The sequence below is a fragment of the Halichoerus grypus genome, chromosome 9, assembly GCF_964656455.1.
Source record: "Halichoerus grypus chromosome 9, mHalGry1.hap1.1, whole genome shotgun sequence".
Lineage (NCBI taxonomy): Eukaryota > Metazoa > Chordata > Mammalia > Carnivora > Phocidae > Halichoerus > Halichoerus grypus.
In genome coordinates, this window is record NC_135720.1 from 63446252 (window position 1) to 63473139 (window position 26888).

General features: G+C 37.3%; 1 protein-coding gene across 1 annotated transcript in view; it reads right to left on the reverse strand.

Annotated features, from left to right (window-relative positions):
• MANEA (mannosidase endo-alpha) overlaps positions 1 to 6344 on the reverse strand; it is a 75326-nt gene extending 68982 nt beyond the window's left edge. Inside the window, exon 1 of the mRNA XM_036082383.2 lies at positions 6079 to 6344. The gene's annotated coding sequence lies outside the window, so the exon portion shown is untranslated. The remainder of the gene's footprint in view (positions 1 to 6078) is intronic.
• Between the last annotated feature and the right edge of the window lie 20544 nt (positions 6345 to 26888).

Sequence of the window (26888 nt, forward strand, 5' to 3'; positions counted from 1 at the left end):
TAATTGTAAAATACTGGGGTGTTCAGCTGAATAAAATGAGGAAGAACTCTTTGAAATGACATAAATTTATTTTCTGTATATAATTCTAAGTAAAAGAAGGAAAATACAAACAAGAAAATATACATTTTCTCAAGTGCACAAAAGAAACACAGGAAGAACAAACAAGAATCTTGAGGTTGATTATGTATGGGGGTAAGGACAAACGGGACCGAGAATGTGGAGGGAGGAGAATGGGTAGAAGGGTTGGAGAATAGAAAGGACTCTACCTTTTTGTTGTACAGCTTTGGCTTTTTGAGCCATGTCATATTTCACATACTCTAAAAAAACAAGTATTAAATGTTAAAGCCCAGTTAGTAAGCTGTTTTTTGCAATGGTACACGTTAGCAATTTTTTTAAAAAAAATTATTTATTTGTCAGAGAGAGAGAGAGCACAAGCAGGAATGGCAGGCTGAGGGAGAAGCAGGCTCCCCGCTGAGCAAGGAGCCCAATGTGGGACTCGATCCCAGGACCCCGGAATCATGACCTGGGCCAAAGGCAGAAGACACTTAACCGACTGAGCAACCCAGGTGTCCTACAATTCTTAATGTGTATTCCACACGTAAGCAAATGTATGCCGGAAACTGGGGCCCAGGTTTTTCACGGACAAAAAAGTTATGTATAAAGTGGGAAGCTAGAATAAAACTTGTGTTGTCAGATTGTAGTTAGCAGTATCTGTATGAATGTGTGGCTTTTATCAGTAAATAGGGGTGTGTTTGTGTGTGTATATACATTAATATATTAACATTTCCTAGTTCTGTATGCTGACAGAGTCTAGACCCCAAGAAATCCCACAGCAATGAACACATCTGATGCCAATATTTTGGTTTTTAAATATCCTTCTCTACCTAGAAGAACCAGGTTCCTTGGAGAAATGTTGATTCCCAGACTGTGGCTGGGAAAGTACAGAATGAGCCTTGATCATCTTACCAGAAAGTAAGAAGTACTCAAAAAGTGTTGGGGACATGTCCATTGGACACAGGAGCCAGCCTGAAGGGGCAACTACTGGCTAAATCCTAGACAATTTCAGCAAAACAACAAGGAGTAATAAATGATAGGTATTAAAATAAGAATTCATGAATCCATACAGGTATTTTTTCATACTGATATATTTTTTTTTTTTTTAAGATTTTTATTTTATTTATTTGCGAGAGAGAGAATGAGAGACAGAGCACGAGAGGGAGGAGGGTCAGAGGGAGAAGCAGACTCCCCACTGAGGAGGGAGCCCAATGCGGGACTCGATCCTGGGACTCCAGGATCATGACCTGAGCCGAAGGCAGTCGCTTAACCGACTGAGCCACCCAGGCGCCCAAAACTGATATTTTTTTAAATGCAAAAATAAAAGGAATAAAGAAGACTCATGTTAGAGTGCCAACTAATAAATTTAGATGGAATAATGAAATATCACTATTTGGCAACTACCATAACCACCATACTAGGCAAAAATCATCAATGGATATTAAATGATTTGATGAGAAACAGGATATCTATATATTGGCAAAGAATCTCCCCAAAAGACACCTAATTAATACAAAGGGAACAACAGTAACTCACTGCAAAACCTAGCAGACACCACCTTAAACAAGTGATCAAAATGAACTCTGAGGATGCCGTAAGAAGGAAACAATCACTGCTATGGTATTTGTCAAAATTTAACTTGACTCTAAACATGAGGAAACATCAGATAATATATTAGACACTCACACATATATCCACACATACATATATACCTATGTACACACATACATATTTCATGTAATGTATATAATTATATACAATGTAAAACATAAGTGTGTACATGTGTATAATGATAAAGCAAATATAGTAAAATATTACCATTTGGTGAATATCCAGGAAAAATATACAGGAACTGAGTTTTTTGTATTATTTTTGAAACATTTAAGTATAAAATTTGAAAAGAAAAAGAAAAAAAAGAAAGAATCCCACCAGCAAACTGGAGGACATAAGCTGGTAACCTAACACTTATTTCTGGGAAGGGCCAACTCATACCATCCTACAAGCTCTGCAATACAGGACTCCAGAGAGTGAATTTCTAATGTATGGAATGTGGCAGCCCCACAGAGAAGAATAAAGAGATGATACAATAATTTTGGCCTGCCTCTATCATCTCTTGTCCTGAAAATTCCAAATTATCAAGATGAAAACAAATCCCTCCCTTAAAGACAGAAACTTGACAAGCCATGAAGTAGAAAAAAGAATTATGGGCATAACAGGATCTCAACTACATTAAAGATGCACAAAGGAAAGAAAAGCACTTAAACATGTAAAATGATTACCTCTGGGTGATAAAATCTAGTGATATTTTCCTACTCTACCTTATAAAATTAGAACATAATACTTCATAAGAAAAGTTTAGGAAATAACAGTAATGAACATTGCCAAGTCACAGAGAACAGGAGCAATGACTACAGGATTTAAAAATATAGCAGGAGGGGAAGAATGAAGGGGGGGGAGATCGGAAGGGGAGACAAACCATGAGAGACTATGGACTCTGAGAAACAAACTGAGGGTTTTAGAGGGGAGGTGGGTGGGGGGATGGGTTAGCCTGGTGATGGGTATTAAAGAGGGCACGTTCTGCATGGAGCACTGGGTGTTATACACAAACAATGAATCATGGAACACTACATCAAAAACTAATGATGTAATGTATGGTGATTAACATAACAATAAAAATATTTTAAAAAAAATTAGTAAGATCTTGCTTTTTGAGAGGCTGAGTGCTGAAGTGTGTGGAAGAGTCAGGATATAGAACAGAATATTGGCCTTGCAATCTAAAAAAACAAAGTCCAAATCAGCCATGTTTACCTCTTAAAAAAAGAAACTATTATCTGTTGTGTTTTCTGACAAAGCTGTTCCGTGAATCATGCAAGATAATGTATGTGAAAGTGTAAAAGGATAGTATTTTAATCATATGGTAAATACCAATTAGATTTAAAAATAAAGGTGAAGTTAAAGGTGAAAAAATATAGAAGGCAAATAGTTCTGAAACTTTTATATTTGTTAGATTCATTTCTCAGATCTATACAAGAACACAAAACAAAATGTCCATTTATGGAAGCTGCCTCGTCCCCGTCCTTGCCTGTAAATGTAGTTTAAGTGGGTCCCTCTCTTTTTACATTACTTAACTCACTTAAAATGTTCATTTATTACATCATTATAGATGATTCACTGGCTCTATCCTAACCTCCACATCTCAATTAACGGTAAGTCACCTCAACCTAAAGGCTGAGCACTGTGATTAAAGGCAAATAACCTACAGCTGTGCCTTTTAAAGCTTTCACCTATTCAAATGACCTCATCTTTCTCTGCTTTTCTCATCTATACAATGAGTTATTACCTCATTCACAGATTTTTGAGCATGAAATGAATTATAAAACTTTTAGAATCATTTCCTGTTTAGAGTAACACTGAATAAAAATGAGTATTTATTATAATGGTTATTAAATATGGGCATCTAGCAAGCAATTAATAACAGTTAATTCTCTCTAAACGTCTATTCTCTACACGGCTAACTTTTAAAATGCTACTCATCCTTCAAGACAAAGCTGGAATGTTGCCACTTCTTGATACCTTCCCTAATGATTCCAGACTGAAAAGTACTCATTTTCTCATACATTCTATTGTTACAGCATTGCCTACTTATTAAAGTGGCATTTCTTTACCTCCTGCATCATGCTGTTTACTTACATGTATTGTATCCACTACTAGATTGCTCCTTCACGTCAAAAAATGTTCTTGTATTTACACTGCAGAAGAGCCCCACACATTTTATACACAGTGACCATTAAGTGTTCAGCTTAAACAATTTCAGGCCCTTTTGTTTTTGACATTAGTATATATTTGGGCAGTATGTGTATAAACAGATTCTACTGACTATATAGATGGTTGACCATTAACCTATATTGAACATATTATATAGGAAGAAACATCCAATAATTTAAAAATTCATTTTAATAAAAATTATCATGTTCAAGACAGCAAAACCACAGTGACCCCTGAAATGCTAACAGGTCTAATGATCTAGGAAGAAAGGAGTGGAGGAACTATTTATTTGGCTTCAGCAAAAGGAAGAAGTTTCAGAAGTCATCTGAGAAAATAAAATTACAAGTTAATTACAGATGTATGGGTTCCCAAAGTAGGAATCTACTCAACGTATTGGCTATTGAAAACCTGTTTTCTTCAAAGGGCAGTATACATTACATAATAATACACAGTAGTTATACCTAATAGGTTCTCTTGAAACTCTATGGTTTCTACTTTTGTGTTTTATGCTTTTAATCTTCAAAATGCTAGTTTTTTACTTAGAGGTCTAAGAGATCCAGAGCATTGTGACATCAACTTATTTCAGAAAGTATTTGCTGTCAATCCAGTTAGGCCAAAAGATTTCACCTTTTAATTACCTATTATTAAATTATACAGACTCCTAGTGCTTTTTTCTTTTAGTACTGTTTTCTAATTTTATTTTCTAAGAAGCCATTATAGATAAATAACAGAAGATACACCTGGAACGTTCAAAATCAGTTTCTATACCAAGGCTTCCTTGCCCAGGTGGTTTTAGTGTAAACACTTACGCCCTCTGGTTAACAGAAATTCAGTTACGCATAATCTTATCCTTCCATTTTAGTCTTCATAACAACCTATGAAGTAAAACTTCTTTTTAACACCATTTTGCAGATGACAGATGTAACAGAGGTACAAAGCAAATGGTAAGTTTCCAGTGGGCTTAGTGAAGGGCTAAGTAACACTGAGGTTAAGCACCAGCAAGAAGCAGAGCAAACTTGGCTCTAGAACTCAAGCTCTTGCCTTCTATTCCACCGTCCTACATACAACCTACTACACAAATTAGGTTTAGAGATTTTTTTTTTAGACAGATGGAAACTGCTGACAGGTGGTCATGTTTTCATTTAAAAAGTATGGGCTTAGAAAATAATTATCTGTTACCTACTCATAAATTGCAACTCAACTTTAATCTGAGGACAGTTTATTTTCTGATCTTACGCTTACTGATCATCACGTGACTACCAGAAACGGGTCTGGTAATGTTTTATGCACAGAGCCCAAAAGTCTACAAGATTCACTGCACCCCACCGTTTTTTCCTGAGCTTACATATAGCTCAATAAGAAGGAAATCACATGGTCATGAAAATGCTCTGTAATGTGACAGTATTACCAAACCTGTATTTTGTATTTTTCTTTCAAACTACTATCGAAAATACTTTAATATAACCCCTTCCAGTCCTATTTGTCTTTTTTAAAGTCCTATATTATCCTCCCTTGTTTTATTCATCTTTAAATACCTCCACGTTTTCTTTCAACATTTATCCATGGGTCTAACAATAAAACGAAAATTATCATAAATGCCTGAATTTCAATTTGCTCCTGTGGAAAATGGAAAAAGACATTAGTCCGGCATAGCTGCATCCTGAAACTTAGCAAAAGATAAAAGTCTACGCTGATACAGCCAAGCGTGTTGACAAATGAATGAAAAAAAAAAAACATCTCTGGGGTGGCTTCGCCATCCCTGATCTCCTCGCCAGAGGCCCACAGGCGCCAGGAGGCAGGCGGCCGCGACCCTCCTGCGACACCCCGAGCGCAGTAGGCCTCGATCCTCCCCCTCTCTCCGCAGGCTCAAGGCGCAGCAGCAGTCTGGCTACAAAAAGGACAAGGCATTGAACGGCTTCCGTCACTCCCGGAATTCCCAATTGCTGGGGAGAGGAGGGAAAACCGAGGCGACGACGGGAGGTTCCGCTCCAAAGAAGCGGCCGACACAAACCCGGCAGGGTGTGTAAAAAGCAGGCAATAAAACTAACCAGACACAAGAGCTAAGATTGACAGTGAGGTACCCCGGGGTCCCGAAAAACGCAGCTCGACGCCTCTCGCCCGCCCGAGGGGCGCGAGGTTAAAGGCCATCTGCAGAAGCTGCAAGCACATTGGCTGACGGACAGGCGCGCAGGCGCTGGGGGTGGGTCCCGTACTCGCCGCAGCCGCGTCTGCGGAACCCTGAATCTTCCAGCTACTCACCGGGGTCTGGGAATCCGGCCACAAGCAGACGTTTCAGCCAGAGCCGCAGGTGTTGAGAGGCGAGGGAGAGCGGATGCAGACAGCCCGCGACCTCCCCGCCGCGAGCCCTTCCAGCCCCGCCTCCCAAAAGGCGCGCGCAGAGCGTTCTTGCAGCCCCGGGGGGCGGGGCCTGGCGCAGGGCTCTAGAAGAGGGCGGGGCGCTGGCTTTCCATGCATGGGCTCCCCCTAATCTGTGAGCGTCGGGAGGGGCGTGGATAAAGGAGAGGAGAGCTTTTCCGGGTGTCCCGAGCGGATGGAGAAAAGGGGCGGAGCCGACTCTGGCTGGACTCCCCGCCCACCTCTCCGACTAGAGAGGACCCACCCCTCTCTTAAAAACTGTTCTCCTGCGGTTCTTCTGGGAAGCTCTCACTAATACAGGACAGCTGGTTTTGATGGGAGGCTTTCCAAAGTTGCTTTAACTCGAGTACACCGGTTGTTTTCAAACTCTTTAAGGAACAGTTTAAAAAAAAAAAAAAAAAACTTTTCTTGAAGGCCCTAAGTAAATAAAGATGACATTTAATTTGCAAATGTATAAAATCACATTTGTAGTGGAGTATAGAAATAATTGAGAACAATGAGACAGGTGTAAAGAACAAGAACTTTCGAAATAGGGGTTACAGCTGAAGGTTTCTATCTTACATCAGCCTGAGAAGCCAAGAGAATTCTCTATTTTGTTTGGTTACATAGTAACAAGGAAATCCTGGCTCACAGTCTAGAACTTGCTGACGTGAACAATTTTTTAAGGGCTGTCCTTAAAATTACACTGGATTTTTAGGAGGAATTTTAGTTGTGAAATATGCGTATATGAATGTATCCCAAATGTGCACATTTTAAAAAATAATAAAAAGAATACCCTGGTACCCACTACAGAGCTGAAGATGAAGAATACCAGTATTTTTGAAGCCTTCTCAAAAGCCCTCACCATCTCGCTCCCAGACAGAAATAACGATTATGCTAAATTTTGTATTATTTATTTCCTTGAATTTTGAGCATAGTTATATATGTGTGATTCCCTAAAAATATAAGTTATCCTGGTGTTTTATTTTTTATAATGAATCATACAGCATTTTCCCCTCCAGCTTCTTTTTTTTCGCTACACATTTGGGTTTTGAGATTTATCTATACACAGATACATTTCACATAGGCTGGCACATCACCATAACACCTGTTATTGTTAAATTTTAAAATTTTTGCCTGGCAATAGCATCTCTTAATTTGCTCTTTTAATTTACATTAACCCCCTTGCCAATGAGGTTGTGCATCTTTATAAATGCTTAGTGGCCATTTGGTTTCAGTGAAATGCCTGTTCTCAATTTTAACTCACTTTTTATAGGCTTGTTGCTTTTGGAAATTAATTTGTAGATAATCTTTATTTTTAAAGTTCAAATACGTCTCTCTTGTTGGTTATATGTGTTTCAAATAGCTTCTCTCAGTTTATGGATTGTCCTTTAACTTTCTGTGGTATCTTTTGATAACCAAAAGCTATATATTTTAAGTAATGCTAGTTGAATTTAACAAATTTTTACATTATAGTTTCATGCGTTTTGCTTTCTTGTTTAAAAGTCTTCCCAACCTGAGACCATAAGATATTCTCTTTTATTTTCTAAAAATTTTAAAGCTTAATTATGAAACATTTTTAGACACAGAAAATATAAATAAAATGAGTATGTTATAGGCTTTGTTGCTTTTGGAAATTAATTTGTAGATAATCTTTATATATTTTTAAAGTTTAAATACTTCTCTCTTGTTGGTTATATGCACTCAACTCTACACATTGAAAAATTTAGCGAGCCCCTCTTTCTTACAATTCTTCTCTAAAATTGCCTTAACTACTCTTGGCTGTTTGCTCTTTCATATAAACTTTAGGATGAATCAGCCAAGATCCATAAAAAACCCTATTTGGATTTTGATTGGAATGGATTTGACTTTATTGATTAATTTATGCACAGGCCTGGGAAATAAGGACAAGGATCTTTATTGCTAATGCCAAAAAAGAAATGGATGCTGTTTTGCTAGTAGCAAGACAAGATCAACCCCAAGGATCTTGTGGGGGTAGAGACTATTATAATAATAAATGGGAATTAGGAGAAGCCAAAGGCTACTATTAGTTTAATTCATTAGAATAGTTTCAATAAGAATTTGATAAGCAAAATTTGTATTTTTTCCCCATTCTTCCCTGTTTGGATCATTTTTTTTTTTTTCCTTTGGGATCTCAGTGACCACCCTGATGCAACACATTTGAAATGTCTATTTACTACACAAAATCAATTTATCTGCAGCTCTCCCTTTTTTTCCTTCTGGCAATCCATCTATTAGATGAATGGCATATTCCTCCAGTGCTAGTTTTTAGTTAAAATACATATGAAAAATAGACAATTGAATTTGGCAGAAATTATAGCCATTCTGTATTTGAAAAATGTCAAGATTATTATGTAAAAATATATGTGATCATTACAACAAAACATTGTTCCCATACCTCCCAATAATTAAGTAATCCACACAAAAACACTTTGAAAAAAAAAAGTGATGTGGAAAAAAAAAAAAAAAACCAATGACAACATTGTCTCTATAAGTGATATTTCAACATTTCTTGCCATTAGCAAGGGACCAACAGAACAGTCAGAGTTATAAGATGAGGCATTAGTTGCAATCCCAGTCCAATTTATAAATACTGTTTTGCATTGAATCTGATGGGTAGAAAAAGTCATGCAATGAGAATCTACCCTAATTTATTTATGTTGGCAGACATAATCAAACAGCTTTTAAGAAGTAGGCAAGCACCAATATAGTTATAAAATAAAATACCCTTTCTTTCATTCAACATCAGGATATTTATTAATATAATAACTCCCATAAACATATTAGAGTAGGGAATAATGATTATTTCAAAAAATGCAGGAAAAAAACTAGGCCCTCAGGACTGATACTCTCTTATTTTGATTTACTAGGATTCTATGATACTGGAAATATTACTTTAGAATTTCTATTTCTATCAATTTTTAAAATTGATAAACTGGTGGCAACAATTGACTATAGAGAGAGAGAGTTATCTAAATGTTTAAATTGAAGCAAGAAAGGAATTTGTATCCTGAAATCCCCTACTGCACTGTAAAAGATTAGCGTCTCCTTGACAGCATGGATTTTGCCCTTTTTATATGTCCAGAGCCAACAAAAGTTGTTGACATATAACAAGAATGCAACAAATAATTTATTCAGGGGATAAAAGAATAAAAGACTAAGAGGTTACTTACTCATTATTATTTAATCCTACTTTCTGATATGTACTGTTTGCTCTAGTCCTAGAACTGTCCTTACTGTCTGTCACCTGAATACTTTATGTCTTTTTTTCCCCTCCAGGCCCTGCAGTTCATTAGAATCTCCTAGACATATTACGTCATTTCATACCTTTGTTCATCTCTCCATTCACCTGACATGCCTTCTCAGTTCCTGTCCATATCCTCTCCACTCACGTTAATCAGAGTTCTTTTTTGCCAGCAATAGAAACTGAATCTGGCACACTAAAGCACAAATAGACCTCATGTGAAAGGTTACAGATTATAGCAGGAAGGTGAAGCCTAGTAAATTAGGCAATGGGCGGGAACCCAGAAGGGCTGGACAACTGGGATCACAGCCTCATGCAATGGTACAGAATAAGGCACTGATACTTTCAAGTATGCACTGAACTCTCAATGTTTTTGACACCACCATGAAGAATTTATCCATTCTGCCTGCATTGTTTGCCTTACTTCTTCAAGATTAAAATCTTTGGTTGGAAAAATGTGATTAGCTAAGCCTAGGTTATATGTCTGTATCTCCTTAGCTTCCTTGAAAAGGAAGTTGGTCCTTTTGGCTTCCTTAATGGGAAGTCAGGCGCAAGACACACACTATGGTATTCCTCCCAAACCAGGATTTTGGGATTCTAAATAGCCAACAAACAAACAAATGCAGTAAATCTCAAAACAAAAGTTCAATTATCTACTACACTATGCTTCAATGTCCATGTCAAGTCTACCTTCTCTAATGCTATTGTACTACGTACAATGTAATTATTACTACATACATACATTAATCACTATTACAGTGAGTACAGGCAGTGCTATGAAACACAGCAATGATTTCTTCATTAATTAAATTGTCATACCATTCTTTACATCATGTTTTGCTTTATAAAGGTATAACTCTTGACTAGGCTATCTCTTGACATTATTTGGGATGCAAAGAATGTAACTCCCAAGAAATCCCCTGAATATAACACCAAAGCCTCTACCAGCTGATAGCAGCAGATAATTCAGAGATCCAAACTCTTACCCATCACCCTACTGCTCTAATTTTTCACCATGTGTACCCAGAGAGCTTGAGTACCTACCAGTCTTGACAACAAAGAATACAATCTAACTCTATCTTACATAAATTCATGAATTGTGACACAGGTCGAAGAGGAAACTAGTGTTGGCAGGTCATGTCTCTAACTCAAAGCCGTGTAAATTCCCTGGCCTTATAGTGGCCACAGGGGCTAACGTGCCTTCTTTACTCATTATAGAGGCTGATTTAGGATTGACTCACACCCTAGTATTAAACTCAGTGTAGGTAATTCTCAACTGCTATGGTCTCAGTGTTTGCATTCCTTCAAAACATGTTGAAACCAAACTCCTCCGGTGATGGTACCAGGAGGTGGAGACTTTTGGAGGTGGGGACTTTTGAAGTGATTAGGTCATGAAAGCAGAGCTCTCATGAATAGATAATAGTGCCTTTAGAAAAGAGGATCCAGAGAGACCCTGGCCCTTTTCTGCCATCTGAGGATAGAATAAGAAATCTATGGCCCAAAAGAGGGCTTTCACCTGACCATGCTGGCACCTTAATCTTGAACTTCCAGCCCCCAGAACTGGGAGAAATAAATGCTTGACGTTTATAAATCGTCTGGCTATCATATTTTGTTATAGCGGCCCTAAGCAGACTGAGAAACCAACCTAATAGGCCAAGTCCCTCTGACAGAAGCTCTTTTCATTTCTGATTGAAGCACTTGGCCAGGTTATAGCACTGCAAGTGATGGAGATGGGAGAGAGTTCCAGTGTCATTACTGGCCCACACAGAGGTGGCAGAGCATTCACCTCTGGCTAATTGGTGCGGCTAGATTGAATGCACTGATGACTGGGTATGGGCCATCTCTCCTGGCAAGACCCTGTTCCATGTGGCAGTTGAGACAAATGGTTGTCTTTAGTTGAAATCTGGGCCAGCAGAAGGATACGGCACTTCCTGAGTGGGACAACTACTCCACAGGTTGATACATAGCCTGTCAATGTTTAAAGGGAAGGAAGTTTCATGTATTGTGATCGAGCATTAATTTTATACCCTAATTAGCCAACCCCCAAATGTTGTACTACCTAAATCTACTACAGATTTTACAGAGTTATTTTCTAAGGCATTAGGTTTTTTTTTTTTTTTCTTTCTTTCCAGGATAACATAGATTCCTTAACCAAATTGACCTAACCTTTCTTCTGCCATAAAACCATCATCATCTCCTGATGTTAAAAAAAAAAAAAAAGGAGCAGTTTGCAAAGTTACTAAAGAAAAAAAAAAGGCCTGTTACTGCTTAAGATAGATGAGCCCACTCATCCTCTATTTATATAAGAGAGAGCACAAGTAATTTTTCTCAACAGTGAGTGCTGCAAGGTGATTTTCTGTGCCTGCTTATTCTAAGAAGTAGCTGGCAATTTCTCTTGCTAAAAGAGTAAAAGAAAGAACATGCACTTATTCTCTGATAAAATATCTCTCTATTAGAGAACCCAGTTAAAAAGCAGGTCTGTGCCTTGTACATCTTTTCTACCTCCCCTAATGTCAAGATCCATGAGCACAGATACAAAGATGTCTAATTCACTGCTGGGTCTCCTATATCCAGCACGTAGTAGGTGCATGTAGTAGGATGAGTAATGGTCCCCAAAGAGAACTAGCTCCAAATCCTCTGAAAATGTTAATGTTACTTTACATGGCAAAAGAGACATTGCAGATGTGATTAAGTATCTTGAGATGAGATTGTCTGCGTAGGCCCTATCATCACAAGTGTCCTAATCAGAGGCAGGGAAAGGGAAATTTGACAGAGAAGGCAGTGTGGCTGCTGAAGCAAAATGGTATGCTGCCAACTTTGAAGACTAAGGAAAGGGCTACAAGGAAAGGAAGGAAAGGAATGAAAGGAATGCAGCTCTAGAAGCTGGAAAAGGCAAAAAAACAAATTCTTCCCTCAGCCTCCAAAGGGAGAGAGACCAACAAAGCCAACACCTTGATTTCAGCCCAGTGAAATTGACTTCAGCCTTCAGAATTCCAGAATTGCAAGAAAATAAATGAATTTTTTTTTTAAGCTACGAAGTTTGTACTAATTGGTTCCAGCAACTAAAGGAAACTAATATGGTGCTCAAGAAATGTGTTGAATAAATAAAGCAATGAACAGTAGGGATTCAGTAAATGTTACATTAATTACAAGATACGAGGTTGGTCTAAAGATAGTGTGTGAGAAGAAAAACGGTAGATGTACCATTTATTCTTTTTATTGTGGACATTAAAATGGTTTTTTGGATGTGAGAGAATTGTCTTTCAAATATATGCACGGAGTTAAAATTAATCACACTAATCTAACCTGGGGTTTTCATTCATCTGGTTGTTTTGGTTGTTTTGTTTGCTCAGTATGTTAGTTTTATGATAATTGGTTTTGATTATGCATTTATTCATAATTTTTGGGGGGGTGCCTACTGTCAGAATATGTCAGTTCAGAAGAAATGTCCGCCTTCTAGAAGCTTGTTATCTAGAAGATACAGAGATACACACTGTGTGGTTTATATTAATTATCCACTTACCACTGTATGGGCTACTTCAATTATATTCAAGAGTTTGTGTTCCTGTAAGGCGGGCTTTCCTTCATTCATCTTTATATTTTCATAGCCTCTAGCTCAATGCCTTTCACATAGCAAGTCTTCAAATATGTTTCTTTAATTGAATGTATCTAGTGGCCAGAAATTCATCCTTTATTGACTAAATAAGAAATAAAGCACTGTGTGTGTGTGTGTGTGTGTGTGTGTGTGTTTATTCATGTGTGTGATAACTTGGTGGTAACATTTTTATGTTCCTGCTTCTTTCAAAATAAATTCTTTGAGTATGATGCTTAATCATCTTTTAGAATAAAAAAATAAAACAATAAAAGCAGAACTTACCAAATTACCATTTATGATTCCATAGCAAAGAAATACACATATATTCTCTAAACGCTCTTTTAATATTTTATGATTCATTAGAAAAATATTAATGTGCTCCCAGAAAGATTAGAAATACAGTTTTACACATATATTTTAACTGCTTTTATATGTTTAGAACTTGTTTCAAGGTATGACATATCTTTATTTTGCAACATTAATTTTTCAACTTTGTACAACTTGTTCAGGAAAAGTATAGAAGAAAATATCAAAAGAATGAGGAAACATTGGCTTCAAAAACTATTTTTCAAGTGAGTGTCAATGATATTTAGTCCATTTAAAAAAACAAGGTAAGGAAATTTTAGATTGGGCTTACCAAAAACAGAATATGTTGGCTTCCCCCAAATTTTTCTCCAAACTTTCCGGTTCAATTTTGATTCTCTCCTATGTAAGTTCAAGCTCCCCAGATGATTCTTATCTTCCTAGTTCTCCCTGGGGTATCTTTGTCTCCAAGCCTGAGATTTCTTTTCCCTCCAGCTCTTACCGTGGGCAGCTCTATAGTTCTGAAAATTCTGACTAGAGGTACCTGGCTTGGGCTCATTGGTTCCGCTTGGATTACATCAGGCTCGCATCTACTGGAGCTTTGTTGGAGTTACGGCACTCATAGAATTTTAGAGTGTGAAAGGATATTAAAGTTCAGCGAGACAGCATTTCTCTTAGTAGAACAATCTCTTCTACAACACTCCGAACACATGGTTAATCTAGTTTGCTTGGAAACAGCCAAGAAGAGGCAACCGATGCCCACAAAGTCAGGACAACTTGCTGCAAAGTTTCCCTCAAGTTAAGCCAAAACTAAGCCTATCCCTTCCATAAATTGATCCTAGCTCTTTTTTATGGAGCTAAAGAAAATACTGTAATCCCTCTTCTATAAGAAGGCCCTAAAAATAAACAAATACGTTTCTAATTTTCTTTCCAAGTTTTTAGAGGGAAGTATTTGACCTCTTTAAAAATTCTCTGTGACTTTGCAGCCAGAATAAAGAACTGAGTTGCCAGTGCAGAATATACTCTATTTTTCTGTCAAGTTAGCCTGAGATGTTGGTATCAAGAGGACAAGGAAAAGCTCTAATTTTTCACATCCACTTACTTTCAATATCAAGTTTCTGGTGAACACAATGGTGGGTGAACTAACCAACGTAGATAGTCCCCTTCCCACACACATAGAAATGCTGGGTAAAATGTAATTCCGAACTATTTGCATTTAATATATAACAGGACAGAGAAAAAGAGAGAGAGAAAGAGAGAGAGAATACTTTGTGTCAAAAACGAAGAGAATTTGAAGCCAAACAACAAAGGCAACAATACAATTAATAACAGCAACAACCCATTAGGCACAGACTGTTTTAGAAGAGCTCCTGAAAACTGTTCAAAGAAACAAGAAAGATTGAAGACTCAGGCAAATATTACTAAATTTTAGATGGACGGTAGTTACATGTATTTCGGATTTTTGGACATATGAAAATATTTTATGATAAAAGATCTAAGGATATATGTTTAATATACTTAAAAGATGAGATGCATGGACCCACAGTCTTCCTCTGCTTGCTCCCCAAGTCGTCTGGATAGGACTGTTGCACTCACGGGGATTTTTACAACCTTCTGGTGGGTAGTGACTGTTTATGTGCTGAGCAACCTTAACCAGTTCAGAAGAGAGTAGGTGCAAGAAGATGTAGAGCAGCTGCAATGTGCAACAAGATTTCAGAAAAAGTAAAATGACCAAAAATACTTATTTGGGCTTAATGATGCAACCATTGTGGGTATTGAGTTTCATAACCCTATGTTTATGGCAAACATTTTGTACTTTTTTAGTACTGTGCATTATACAAAAATGAGTTTGTATAGTCATTTAAAATGTTAAATAAAGCTGAAACACTTCAAAACACAACAAAAATCTAAGGAGAACCCTACACTTAACTCTAGGGCGCCTGGGTGGCTCAGTTGGTTATGCATCTGCCTTCAGCTAAAGTCATGATCCCAGGGTCCTGGGGTCCAGCCCCGTGTCGCTGGGCTCCCTGCTCAGTGGGGAGTCTGCTTCTACCCCTCCCCCTGCTCCTTCTCTTTCTCTCTCACTCACCCTCTCAAATAAATAAATAAAGTCTTAAAAAAAAAATCTAAGGAGAATCTCGGAGGAATCTGGGGAAACTTGGTAAGCAGGTGAAGCAGGTGTAATTTTGTTTTCTTAAATTTTTTATTATTAAGTTTTTATTTTAAATTCCATTATAGTTAACAGTGTTATATTAGTTTCAGGTGTACAATATAGTGAGTCAACAATTCTATACATTACTCAGTGCTCATCATGATAAATGTACTCTTAATCCCCTTCACCTAATTCACCCCTACCCATCCCCATGCTGGTAACCATTAGTTCTCTGTAGTTAAGTCTGTTTCCTGGTTTCTTTTCTTTTTTTTCTTTTTTTCTCCTTTGCTCATTTGTTTTGTTTCTTAAATCCCACATATGAGTGAAATCATATGGTATCTGTCTCTCTCTGACTGACTTATTTCACTTAGCATTATACTCTCTAGCTCCACCCATGTTGTTGCAAATGGCAAGATTTCATTTTTTTTTTTAAAAGATTTTATTTATTTATTTGAGAGAGAGAGAGAATGAGAGACAGAGAGCACGAGAGCGAAGAGGGTCAGAGGGAGAAGCAGACCCCCCGCTGAGCAGGGAGCCCGATGTGGGACTTGATCCCGGGACTCCAGGATCATGACCTGAGCCGAAGGCAGTCGCTTAACCAACTGAGCCACCCAGGCGCCCAAGATTTCATTTTTTATGACTGAATAATATTCAGCACGTTAGTTTTATACCCTCAACATTACTGAATTCATTTATCAGTTGTAGTAGTGTTTTGGTGTTTAGGGCTTTCTATACACAGTATTGTGTTATGTGCAAATAGTCAAAGTTTTACTACTTCCTTATCAATCTGGATGCCTTTTTATTTCTTTTTGTTGTCTGATTGCTGTGGCTTGGACTCCCAGCACTATGTTAAATAAAAGTGGTGAGAGTGGACATCCTTGTCTTGTTCCTGACCTTAGGGGAAAAGCTGCCAGTTTTTCCCCATTGAGGATGATGTTAGCTGTGGGTTTTCATATATGGCCTTTATTATGTTGAGATATGTTTCCTGTAAACCTACTTTGTTGAGGGTTTTCATCATGAATGGATGTTGTACTTTGTCAAATGCTTTTTCCGCATCTATCGAAATAATCATATGGTTTTTATCCTTTCTCCTGTTGATGTGATACATCACATTGATTGAGTTATGAAGATTAAATCACCTTTGCAACACAGGAATAAATCCCACTTGATCGTAGTGAATGATTTTTTTAATGTATTGTTGGATTTGGTCTGCTAATCTTTTATTGAGGATTTTCGCATCTGTGTTCATCAAAGATGTTGGCCCATAGTTCTCTTTTTTTGTGGTGTCTTTATCTGGCTTTGGTATCAGGTTAATACTGACCTCATCGAATGAATTTGGAAATTTTCCTTCTATTTTCTTGGAATAGTGTGAGAAGAATAGGTATTAACTCTTCTTTAAATGTTTGGTAGAATTCACCTGTAAAGCCCTTTGGTCCTAGACTTTTGTTTGTTGGGAGTTTTTTGATTACTGATTCAATTTCATTGCTATTAATCGGTCTGTTCAAATTTTCTATTTCTTCCTGCTTCAGTTTTGGTAGGTTATATGCTAGAAATTTATGCATTTCTTCTAGGTTGTCCAATTTGTTGGCATATAGCTTTTCATAATATTCTCTTAAAATTGTTTGTATTTCTGTGGTGGAGTTGTTATTTCTCTTCTTTCATTTGTGATTTTGTTTGAGTCCTCTCTCTCTCTCTCTCTCCCCCTCATACTCTCCCTCTCTCTTTCTCTTTCATGTGTCTGGCTAAAGGTTTACCAATTTTGTTAATCTTTTCAAAGAACAAGCTCCTGGCTTCATTGATCTGTTCTTTTTGTTTGTTTGTTTGTTTCTGTATCATTTATTTCTGCTCTAATCTTTATTATTTCCTTCCTTTTGTTGCATTTGGGTTTTGTTTGTTCTTTTTCTAGCTCCTATAGATGTAAGGTTAGGTTGTTTATTTGAGATTTTTCTTGTTTTTTGAGGTAGGCCTGCATTGCCATAAACTTCCCTCTTATGAATGCTTTTGCTGCATCCCAAAGATTTTGGATTGTTGTGTTTTCATTTTCATTTGTTTCCATGTATTTTTTTAAATTTCTTCTTTGATTTCTTGTTTGACCCATTCATTGTTTAGTAGCATGTTATTTAACTTCCATGTATTTGTGCTCTTCCAGATTTTTTCTTGGTGGATGATTTCTAATTTCATGGCATTGTGGTCACAAAAGATGCATGGCATGACTTCTATCTTTTTTAATTTGTTGAGACTTGTTTTGTGGCCTATTATGTGATCTATTCTGGAGAATATTCCATGTAAGGTTGAAAAGAATGTGTATTTTACTGTTTTAGGATGGGATGTTCTAAATATACCCGTTAAATCCATCTGATCCAATATGCCATTCAAAGCCACTGATTCCTTTTTGATCTTCTGTTTGGATGATTTTTCTGTTGATATAAGTTGGGTGTTAAAGTCCCCTACTATTATTGTATTACTATAGATTACCTCATTGATGTTTGTTATTAACTCTTTTATGTATTTGGGTGCTCCTATGTTGGTGCATAAATATTTACAATTGTTATATCTTCTTGTTGCATTGTCCCCTGAATGATTATATAGTGTCTTTCTTTGTCTGTTGTTACAAACATTGTTTTAAAGTCTATTTTGTCTGATATAAGTATTGCCACTCTAGCTTTCTTTTACAATTCATTTGCATGATAAATGTTTCTCTATTCCCTGATTTTCAATCTGCATGTGTTTTTAGGTCTGAAATGAGTCTCTGGTAGGCAGCATATAGACAAATCTTGTTTTTTTTTATTCACTCTGTCACCCTATGTCTTTTGATTGGAGCATTTAGTCCATTTACATCCAAAGTAATTATCGATAGATATATATTTACTGCCATTTTGTTACTTGTTTTGTGTTTTTTTTTTTTTTTTTTAGTTTTTCTCGATTCTTTCTTCTCTTTCTCTCTTTCATGGTTTGTTGGCTTTCTTTAGTGGTATACCTGAATTCCTTTCTCTTTATTCTTTGCCTGCAAAGTTGCTGCTGAAATTCTGCTGATAGCCTTATGGGATTTTCTTGTATATAACTGTCTTCTTTTCTCTTGCTGCTTTATAGGTTTTTTCTTTATCACTACTTTCTGCCAGTGGATCTCCTTGGGTTGATTGTGTTGGTGGACTTCTGTGCCTCCTGGATCTTGATGTCTGTTTCCTTTTCCAGATTACGGAATTTTTCAGCTATTTTTCTTCAAATAAATTGTCTGCCCCTTTTTCTCTCTCTTCATCTTCTGGGATCCCTATAATGTGAATGTCATTATGCTTGATGGAGTCACTGGGTTCTGTAAGTCTATTCTCATTTTGCATAATTCTTTTTTCTCCTTATGCTCAGCTTCATTACTTTCCATTACTCTGTCTTCCAGGTCATTAATCAGTTCCTCTGATTCTTCTAGCCTATTTATTCTATCAAGTATATTTTTAAATTAATTTATTGTGTCTCATCTCTGATTGGCTCTTTTTTTATCTGATTGTTAAGGGTCTCACTGTTGTCCTCCACTCTTTTCTCAAGCCTAGTGAGTATCTTTAAGATCATTACTTTAAATTCTCTATCTGGCATATTACTTATCTCTGTTTCCTATAGGTCTCTTTTTTTTTTTTGTCTCTTACTACGGTTGGTCCTGTTCTTTCATTTGCAAGACATTCCTCTGTCTCCTCATTTTGTCTAACTCTATGTGTCTGTTTATGTATGTTAGGAAACTCAGTTACATCTCCTGCTCTTGAAGATAATAACTTTATGAAGCAGAGGTCCTATAGTGCCCTGCAGCACAGTGTCCCCTGTTCACCAGAGCTTATGTTTCCAGAAGTATCTCCCCTGTATGTTACATGTGCCCTGCTATTGAGTCCTGGCCACTTTTTCTTTCAGTCCAGTTGTCTGCAGAGCTTCTCTCTGCCTGTTGTGGGCAGTGCTTGGTACCTGGCTGGGTGGGGTGCATTTTAAGAAGGTGTGCACTGGTCTGCTTACAAAATGAGACCTGCCCTGCTGCTGCCATCGCTACTGGAACTGGGTTCCACAAAATGCACAGGTTGGGAGATGAGGTGTTGGCGAGGTCTTCTAGGGAATGGGGCCCACATTGCCAGAATTGAGGCAAGCATGGCCGAGAAGGATGGGCCCACTGAAGCAAGGTTTGGGTGTGGGGGGGTGGTATAAGCAAGTTAGGTAATAAGTGTGGAACCTACACTGGTTCTCGCAGGTGGCTATGTGTTCATGCTGGGAGGTGGGGAAGGAAAGGGCACCTGCCAACTCCTTTGTTCCTGGAGGGTCTTCTTTGTGATCCCTGCCTCTCTGGGCCAAGCTTTGAGATGGGTAAATAACTTCCCTCCCCTCTGGCCCTGGCATTTTTCAAAGTGCTACTTCCAGGCTATATCCCCGCAGGCTATTTGTCATGCTGCCTCTTTAAGGTTGAGGACTCCACTTTTTTTTTAATTAATTATTTTTTTATTTTTTTATTTAAATTCAATTAGCCAAGGTATAGTACATCATTAGTTTTTGATATAATGTTCAATGATTCATTAGTTGAGTGTAACACCCAGTGCTCATCATTCTAATACCCTCTGGGCTCTCTCAGAGCCAGACCCGCCAATTTTTAAAATTCCAGGCTTTAAGTCCTACTGGTTGTAAGAAATCACAAGATTTGGCCCCCTTGCTTTCAAAGCCAAATATTATAGGGATTTGTTTTCCCTAGATGGGCTCGCTAGTATGATAGTCTGTTTTCCTGCCCTTCTCTGTATCCTGTGGGGTAGCTCCCTACCTACCACAGACAGCCATGGTTCTTTTCACTCCCAAACAGTGTCTTCACACGTCCTACTTTCTTTGATATGGCCTTGTCTCTACCTTTAGTTGTATAGTTTGTTCTGCCAGTCTTTGAGTCATTTTCCGGATTATTTACACCGACGTGAGTGTTATCTAGTTGTATCCATGGGACAAGGTGAACTTAGGGTCCTCCTACTCTGCCATCTTCCCAACCTCCCTAAGCAAGTATAATTTGAAAGACATTCTTTATGAAAATCTTCTCTGATAAAGTGTATCTACTCTTTGTCTGAGCTATTCTATTTTCTTATGAATCCCCAAAGATTTACCTTAATCTCACTACATATAAGCTGTTGTGCATAAAGAAAATGCACAAATATCCTAAGACACCTCCTATGTTTTTATTTAAGTTATTTAGAAATGAATACTCTCAGAACTTGGGGTGGAAATGGTTGTAGCGGTAGGAAGAGACTGGAGAGTGACATTGGAATCTGGTAAGTGCTGCTAACATCATCAACTGAGGTACATAAAGTATCTGATTGAATGTAGACAGTTAACTACCCTTCAGTTAAGTCCAAACACAAAGATTTGAGACTCAGTAGTATGGACCTTTTATTCAAAATTATCTAACTATTTTCTGAGTTAATAATGAATTTTATACTGCCAATTCCTTACAGACACTAAGAAAATATACCAGGTTAAGAGGCCAGTCTTACAAAATCATGTGTGGGCTTCTAATATGTCACATTGGAATCCGTGTGAGATTCAGACAAAGAAAAAATAATGGCATTCAATGGTCACAAAAGCAATTTTCATTCCCGCAAAAGACAAAGGCCATGACATTAAAATGACTGATAATATCCAGTTCAGGAAAGGACACAGAATATGGACACTCATATATTATTGGTGGAAATATTAGTTGAGAGAACTTTTCCAAAAGGCAATCTGGGTACACCTGGTAAAGTTTATTCTTTGCGTGAGCTATTTGTAGCAGTTTCTCCTACAAATTACACCTATATTGTGCAAGCTATACACATAAGTAAATGGCACGAAAAGGTGTCCATGTATATTTTTTAAGAAAAATGAAGTTGCCAAGCTATGTAGATGGCTATAGAAATACATTTATGTCTGTATAGTTTTCTATCACTATCCTATCAAATTACCATAAATTAGTGGCTTAAACAACACAGCTTTTTTATTTCACAGTTCTTTAGGTTAGAAGTCAGACTTGGGTCTCCTTAGGGTAAAGTCAAGGTGCCAGCAAGTCTGCCTTCCTTACTGGAGGCTCTAGGGGTTATTTAGTTTCTTTGCTTATTCAATTGTTGGAAGAATTCAGTGTCTCACAGTTAAATGATTTGAGGTCTGCATTTTTCTGCTGGCTGTAAACTGAGGACAGGTTCCAGTTTCTCAATCCATTGCAATTTTTGGGTCATGACCCCCTTCCTCCATTGTCAAAGCTAGCAAAGGCAGGTCAAGTCCTTCTCATGTCACATTCATCTGACCCACTATCTGCTTTCCTCTTCCACTTTTAAGGACTCATGAGATTGTAGTGGGCCCAAGTAAATAATCAGGATAATCTCCCCATCTCAAGATCCTTAACCTTCATCACATGTACACTTTTGTCACGTAAGGTAACATAGTCACAGGTTCTGGGGAATAGGGTGTGAACATCTTCAGGGGCCCATCATTCCACCTACCACAGTATCTATAAGTGTGTTATATATATATATATATGTGTGTGTGTGTGTGTGTGTGTATAAATTCTTTTGTGTGTATACATATGCATATATTTGTATGTATATTTAAATACATACAACCACAGAGGTGAGGAAAGAGAGAGACTGAGGGAGGACAACACTGACAACAACAAAAAAATATGTATTCATGTAGAACAAGTTTCTGGAAATAAATATACCAAACACTTTTAACTGGTTATTTCTAGGAATTGGGGTTTCAGTTTCTATGTATACATTTAAGAGTAGTTTGCAAATATACAATAAGTGCACATTAATTTTGTACTGAAAAAAGTAAAAAAGTAATAAATTGATCAATTGGCCTCAAGATACTTGATGTAAATCACTTCTACATCTCCTAATATAAACACCTAGGGAAAGAAACAGTCTCTTAGTAAAATCAATGCTCCTTGAATTATTCATCAAAATAAACTGACAGACACTTCACCACAGGTGTTATATACTCTGAATTGAAGAAATTAACCTTTAAACTAGTAACTGGCTGATTTGCGACATATCTAAATATTCTTAGTATAAAATGGTCGTATTAGTATTGCTACTAATAACACTAACTACTCCTGCAATGGTAATAACAAGGCAAATATTAAATTGTTTTATATTTTAATGATTTATAATGCTATATTTCCAAATATTTTTTAAAAAAATCTGAAAACTATCCTATAATATTAAGTAGGGAGAACAGATAATATTATCATCACTTTTTCAAAGGGAAAATATTCAAAAGGCCTAGGTAAAACTTCATGAAGTTCCACTAACTCAAAATTATGCAGAACAAAAATAAGTACTTAGGTGTTCTATTTTGGGAACTATGTGTAATGTAAAAATAAATATAATTTCTTCCCTAATGAAATTAACAGTGTAGAAAGGGTGGTAAGACATGTATGTGGGTGGTCATACTCAAGGCAGAAAGTCATTAGAATTATAAAAAGAGTACCAATGAAATGTTATAAGAGTTCAGAGACAAGTAGATTGCTTGAGCATGAGATCATTAGGGAACTTTAATCAAACAAGCAGTATTTGGATTGGGCCTGAAATAATACATATTATATGATTTTCCATAAACAGGAACTGAAGCAGGGGTGTGAGAGTATAAGCCAAGGATTGAATAAGAGTGGTCCTATTAAAAGCAATGACAAGGAGAAGTGAGAAAGAAGCAAGAGTAATTGTGCATAGAATTAACATCAGAAGACATATGAGAGAAAAGAATCAAAGATGACTCCATGTTTTCTATTCTGGATACATAGAATAGTAGAACTGTTAGCAATACTCATGGGAAACATTTCCTCACCTTCCATTACTTCCTGAACCTTCTGTATGATGGTTACTGCTCCCAACACTCCTTAGGAATTGCTTTTTCAAGGTCTCCAGTGATTTCCTTGCACTAAATGAAATAAAAAAAATTTAGTCTCTACCATATTTGATTTCTTGGCTACATTCAGCTCTTTAGTCAGCTCCATCTGTCTTGAACACTTTCTTCTTCTGACTTTCTTGACTCCATACTCTCTAGTTTTACATAAGGCAATTCATGCAAAGTGCACTGCACTTAATGCTCGGTGCCCACACGTGCTCAAAATATGTTAGCTTTGTCCTGTGATTATTCCTATTACTTTTTTGATGACCCCATGATCTCCTTTGTAGGCTTTTCTTTCTTGGTTGAACCCTTGAGTAGACTCTCTTCTGTCTGGGTCCTCTCTCTTCTCATGCAATGTACTCACTGTTGGCAACCTCCATTCAGTTTCCTGGCTTTCATAATCATCAGTATCCTAAGAATCACCAAAGCAAAGTTTCTAGTTCAGATTTTTCTCCTAAACTCCAGACCCACTGACTTTTCTTTGACTATTTATGCTTATAAATACTTTAGGAAACTCAAATGCAACATGTCCAAGATTGAACACAAGTTTTCTTCCTTAACCTGCTCCTCTCCTTCTGTCCCATTTCTCCATGGAAGGTTGTAGTATAATAAAAAAATAAATATTTGGTATTTGTCCCCAGTCCCCAGCATACAGATCCTAGAACTCTTGAAATCGCCTCAGTGATAAGAGTTCTAGGGGCATCATTTGTTCTATGAGATGACTTGGATGTTGAAACCCCCATAAAAATCCCTAATCAGCAGTGTTCGGGGAGCTACTGGGTTGATGAACACACCAAGGTGCTGGGAGAGAGGTGCACTCAAAGAGGGCATGAAAGCTCCATGTCCCCTCCTCTATAGGTTATCTTATGCATCTCTTCCATTTGGCTGTTCCTGAGTTGTATCCATATAATAAAATAAAATAGTAAGTAAGGTATTTCCCTGAGCCTTGTGAGTTATTCTAACAAATTACCAGACCTGAACAATGGAGGGGGTGGGGATTGTAGGAACCCTTACCAGCTTAGCAAGACTTTTTAGCTTAGTGGAACAGAACTGCAGATAACCTTGTGACTCAAAACTTGCAATTGGCATCTGAAGTGAGAGCAGTCTTATAGCCTGAGACTTTAAAATTGTGGAGTCTGATGCTACCTGCAGGGTAGTTAGTGTCAGAATTTAACTGAATTGTAGGACACCCTGTTAGTGTCAGAATTGATTAGTGTCATGACAAAAAAAAAAAAAAATACCCACAAAGATATCTTTATCCAACCCATTACTCAAGCCAGAAATCTTTGTCTCTTTTTTCCTCTAGGGTCCCAATCAAATAAATCACCGAGTCTTTCAAAATATATTTTAAACCTCTCAGCTTTCTCCATCTCTAATGTCACTACTTTAATCAAAAATTTCATCACCTCTCATTTGATTCTAATTGATCTTTCCCCTGCCTTTGGCCTTTCAATGCCAACCTCCACACTGCAGTCAAAATGTTCTTTCTAAAATTCAAATTTGACATGTAACTCCCTTCCTTATAAACTTCAATACTTTCTCTGTTTCTCAGGAAATAAAGTAGACTCTTTCTACACAACTTAAAGAGCCCTAAAGACTTTGGCTACCAATTGCCTTTCCTGTCTCAAAACTCACTACTCTATACCACCTGTACTCCAGCTATAATAAACTATTTTCTATTCCCAGGCTTGACGTATGCCATGATCTTTCTTACTTTCATACTTTTGTTCTTTCTGCCTATAATACTCTCTCCTTCTCCCCTTTACAAGGCTAAATTACTACTCAAGCTTTAGGATTCAATTTACATGTTATTTCCTTTAAAAAAAAAAAGCTTTTCCTGACACCAAGTCAGGATTAGGTGACCCCTTTGTTCTTTCATCTTATCACAAGCTCATAACTTGGCACTTATCATGCCATCTCCTATTTTTCTGCTAACTTGCATGTATGCATGTCCCTTAATTCTGCGTAAACTACCTCAGAGAAGAGTCTTGTTTACCATCTTCACCAATATACACTCAGCAACAGAACCTGACACAAAGAAAGTATTCAATAAATACAATGATGAATGAATATATAAGTGAGCAGATGAATGAACAAGTAGAGAAATAGATTTGGGAAGGTAGAAAATGATGCACTCAGATTTGGACATGTTGCTTTGACTTAAAGTCATCACCATAATATCCAAGGCAGGAGCAGGTCATCTGGATGGTTAAACCAGAGTTTATAGAAAATGCAAATGTAGGTAGTAAGATCTGGAAGTGATCCACAAAGTAGAAATAACTGAAGCCACAAAACTTGATGAGATTGTATATAAAAAATACAGTGAAAAAGGGAGAAGAACCGAAGATAAAACATTAGGGAATATCCACATTTATTTTTAGGTGAAAGTACAGTACACCGGAAATCAAGTGAGTAAAAGCTCCATTAATTAAGGACTCTAGACAAACACAATTTGATGAGGATTTAAGTTTGTGAATGAGAAGCTATTGGTGATGACTTCCAGACAAGTAACTGCCTTGAGTATTGGTATATCTACCACCTTTGCCAACCCAACATTCTCAGTTACCTAGTAATTAATAACAAAATGCCCAAAGAAACATAAAAAAAATGGTGAAAAGCTTGTGTAGTTTTAGGAAGAATGACTAATCAATATACCTCAAACTGAGCTAATTTATCTGGAAACACATCAAGGACTCATTACTTCTTCCTGAGATTGTAGTGTAACATTACAGAAAGTAAATTTAGGAGATTCTGGCATTCACAATTTCCAGCAGAGAAGGATAAACGCAATGGCACAGCATAAAATAAGCAGGGAGCACCTTTCTCAGATCCCTTTACTTGTTTTCATCAGCAGCATTTGGAATTATCTGCAGTGAGAGACGTAGGAGAATGTAAGCTACTCAAGGAGGAAGCCAGTAGGTGGTGGTTTTCTCCCTGATCTACTATGATTCTTCCCAATGATTGGGTAGTACTAACACGGGAGAGGCAACAAGATACACCATATCTGTAGATTTAAGACTGGGGCAAATGGAGGGCGCCTGGGTGGCTCAGTTGGTTAAGCGACTGCCTTCGGCTCAGGTCATGATCCTGGAGTCCCGGGATCGAGTCCCGCATCGGGCTCCCTGCTCGGCGGGGAGTCTGCTTCTCCCTCTGACCTTCCTCCCTCTCATGCTCTCTGTCTCTCATTCTCTCTCTCGCAAATAAATAAAACCTTAAAAAAAAAAAAAAAAAAAAAGACTGGGGCAAATGGAAAGTGAGACACAGAAAGCTGGGCCCTGGACTAGCAGCCTCATAAATTACAGAGAGGAAATTAAGCACAAATTAAATTATCCCACTAGGCCTGCCCATGTCTTATCATCCTTCCAATTCTTTTTAGAATGCTGGGTTACTAAAGTTATGCTAACTGCCTTTCTATTTTAAAATGTTAAGAAATATATTCTGAAAGATATATTAAGTGTACAATAAAGATACCAAAATGTATCCTCCCATGTGCTAGTTAGACAAATTCCAGGCCACAA